Source organism: Photinus pyralis, unplaced genomic scaffold, assembly GCF_008802855.1.
Source record: "Photinus pyralis isolate 1611_PpyrPB1 unplaced genomic scaffold, Ppyr1.3 Ppyr1.4_LG2, whole genome shotgun sequence".
NCBI lineage: Eukaryota > Metazoa > Arthropoda > Insecta > Coleoptera > Lampyridae > Photinus > Photinus pyralis.
This window is the reverse complement of record NW_022170403.1, coordinates 4,344,567-4,348,254: the sequence shown is the minus strand read 5'-3', so window position 1 is coordinate 4,348,254 and position 3,688 is coordinate 4,344,567. Positions and strand designations below refer to the sequence as shown.

The following is a 3,688-nucleotide window of genomic DNA, read 5'->3' as shown; positions in this document are numbered from 1 at the left end:
CAAGTGAAAAGAAACAAAAGATAAAAATTTAAAATGTGAACAACTTTAAAGATTGACATCACTACCACTGTTTAAATAAAGTATTTAAACAATGTCACTACATATTTTGGTAATAAATCGGCGGCTAAAAAAGAAATAATTTACTTATTAAGATAATTTCCATGTCCACTAGATGGGTACTCTAGAAACTAGTTTTGTTAATAAATTTACTCTCAGTACGGTATCAAATTTCACAAATATCGCATTCTTTGCAATCATCGGAGACATAACAGTATGTATAAAACTCTATGTAAAGCACAAAATCTGACACGCTCTTTATGCGCAACTATTTTCTATGTACCTGCAATCCGTGGGAACCAAAAAATTAACTTAACCCACATTAATCACCTTCCATAAAGTTGTAACCCCCTCATATTTCGTCTATTTAAAGTTGGTTCATATAAACTTAAATTTCCTCCCTTGAATTGAAGATACACTTACATTTACAGAGAAGCACAATTTAATTTGTCAACGACTATTCATCTTGTCGCGAGAGATACTAAAGGAGTTGAGGTGGAATTCATGATTCTTTTATTGGATTCGTCGGAATCCTATTTATTAGCCGAATAATTTCGGTCTACGGCAGATTCCAATGCGTGCACTTTTAAATAAAATACCCTTCTGATAAATTCGGTACGGGGATCGTAATAAGCGAGATCGAAACAATAGTAGGTATTCCCTGAATTTGTAGGAGGAACGCGATTTTTCATTAAGTACCTACTGTGTGTTTTACGTCAGTAAAGCTAAAGGGGAATTTTTAATAATTGTAAAACGAGCGAACAATCTGACTAAAAACTAATTCTCAGAACGCGAAGGTGAAATAAACCACGTTTGATGATAAATGACATAAAAGCACGAAACCTCAAGATGCTTCAATTTATTTTCCTCTTAAGATGTCTTAATAGCTTTTCCTTTCTTTTTTCGCTTTCTTTAATAAATTAAGTCGCACTTGTATGGAAGTTCAAAGAAAGGTTTGAAGAGATTAGGTACAAAAATTAATTGTGAAACACAATGTATGAAACGCTGGGAGATCAAACGTGGAAGAGGATCAAACAGACTTTTTTACCGACTTATCCGACATCGACGATCCCTTTCAATGTATTGTTTTGCAATTAAATTACTCCGTAACCTAGCAACTATAATAATGATTTTCAATTTCAAACCTATAAGCAATGGAGTCTAAAATGGAGTAAATGTTTAGGTTCACTGTTTAGTTTGAGTGTATAGGGTTAATTTATTTAATAATACTGACAATATTTCAGATTTTTTGTTTAGATTTTATCGTGGATGATTTCTTCAATACTTTGTCAAACGGAATGACCTGCGATTTTAGATAAAGGTTTTGGATAAAAGTTTTATTTAATTTTAGTTGTAGTTGTACTTTTGCTGTAAAAATTGTTCAATAATTTAGTAGATTTTAATTGTGTGTTGTAATTTACGACGAAGAAGTTAAGAAAAACGTGGGTAAAGGAATTATTTCGGCTATACGAGAATTATTTGACAGATTTTTGATAAGAAGACTTTGTCAAAGTAAAATTTAATTTACTTAGATATGCTAGAGAATATGTGCAAAGTTTGTTGTTCAATTACAAACTGTATTTATTTATTTCTATACTTTATGAATGACCGCTAGATAGCGTGAACATTCAGTTTTTGATGTCTTTAGATTAGAGCGCAGGTATGACATGTAAATAGATATAATAAATTTGACTTTGGTTGTTGATCGTTAGACGTTCTGTTTGTGTTTGAATTTCTTAGTTAATATCGCTACAAATTACAGGCTACCGCTACGAAACATTTGTAGATAAACAAGTGCATTTCGTCGGTCCTTACCGAATATGGACGGAGACGGTCAGGACTTAAAAATGTTAGCGCGCCGATGATGTGAGCGGTGGTCTCGCGCCATTTGACTTAGCGTACATCACAGTCCGTTGCGTATAAATGTCAAATACGCATTTTTCCGGCAGTCAGCTGGTATTTCGAAGTCTTGGTTTCTCAATTACTTAAGAAGAAGTGACACAGAATAGTATATTCTATAACGAGTATGGAATAAGGTGTATTCCGCGCGAGTGAAAAGTTCGTCACACGAGCCGAAGGCGAGTGTGACGGTTTCACGATCGTTGAATACCTATTCCTTACAAGTCATAGACATAATTTTTTCTACTACTACAACGAATTGTTGCGAAATATGTAAAATTCCGACCAGAGTTAGTGGTAGACAATCCACTAATAGTTCTGTATGCTGTGGGTAGGTATAACAAATCCATGTGGCATTTGAGCGACTCTCATTAGTCTAAATGACCCAGAACGAACGATTCACTACACATGCGAAAGAAATGTCAAAGGTTTGTTCGTTGTATTTCTGTTTAGCACAGACGTGTTTAGTAATCGAAAATGTACATATTACGGTTAAAGTAGACATTTGGTAAATGTGCACATGTTAACACTACTCCCATTTGTATGTAAGTATAGACAAGCGTAACATTTTAGTTGGCATTACATTTTACTTTTTAGGTTAGTTTTCACGCTCCCCAAGGTAATGCCTACTGAGGAAATCTGTTCTGGTCCTGGATCACCAACGACTTATTGTTACCTGTTTGGATGTTCTTTTCGTATAGTGCTGTGAGGTATATTAATTGTAGCGATATGCAACTTCACACGTTTGGTTGTAGGTAGGTATAGCTACTCGTGGCTTATGTTCTTAGGAATGGACCTCAAGATAAACACGTGGCTTAAGCTGTTGTGAGTGGACCTCAAGATAAGACTTGTGAACAAAACGCTAAGTGTTTCGGGATCTGATGAGGATTGGATTGCTTTTTAAAAGGGCCTGCAACTTAGCGTAGCTGCTTGTGTCGACATTATTGTTCAAAAGTAATTTAGATCGTAACATGGGATACGTTTTGCACAATGTTGTAGATGCTTTAATTGCCTGTGATAATATAAGCCAACACTACGTTTTCTGAAAATAAGTGTGTTTTTTCCTCATCCCCCGCTCCAAAGATTTGTCCCTACACTGCTTTTGATTTTCTTTTCTGCTGCCGCGGTGATTTCCGGGGGAGTATTTGAAAATTGCATTGGACCACCACTGCTGCTAATTTGCGCTACAGGCAATTAAAATTCAAAATAACTGGCGTAAGTTTAATTAAAATTTTGACAGTTTATGAATTGTGATTTGGATATCATTAATAGATGTCGCCACATGTGCTCATTCCATCACAAGAGTTAGAATGAAATTATTCCACTTCAGTATAACAGAATAGGCGACATTCTGTTGTTAAAAGTATGGCAAGTATGAAGCGATTCTAAAGTAGTAGTAGAAAAATAGTTTTTTGTACTCATTGAATGGAAAGATAATGTTTCCAAGCATCCTCGATGCACGGGAAAACGACTTTCCCGCATCGCGGTGTTTTTTAGTTTCCGCTGGAGAGAAGGGGTTATGCGCGTTCTTCGGTTGGTAACACTTATTGAAGTCAACGAACGTCATGTCATGGTTAACTGTCATCTGCTGTAAAATCAATTAAACCGTTGGTTGAGGGTATTTAGTGCAATTAATCGGAAACAGACGTACACTAAGTTTTACGTAAATATATAAACAAGAACTTATAACGCAATCAAATTATTTTTCAGAATTGGAACTCAAAAAAAAGTA

General features: G+C 35.1%; 1 long non-coding RNA gene across 1 annotated transcript; it reads left to right on the top strand.

Moving 5' to 3' along the window:
* The first annotated feature begins 2,173 nt into the window (after positions 1 to 2,173).
* Positions 2,174 to 3,061, top strand: LOC116164191. The gene is made up of 3 exons (XR_004143833.1): positions 2,174 to 2,501; positions 2,554 to 2,666; positions 2,712 to 3,061. It is a non-coding gene; the product is annotated as an uncharacterized LOC116164191 (long non-coding RNA).
* Positions 3,062 to 3,688: the final 627 nt, after the last annotated feature.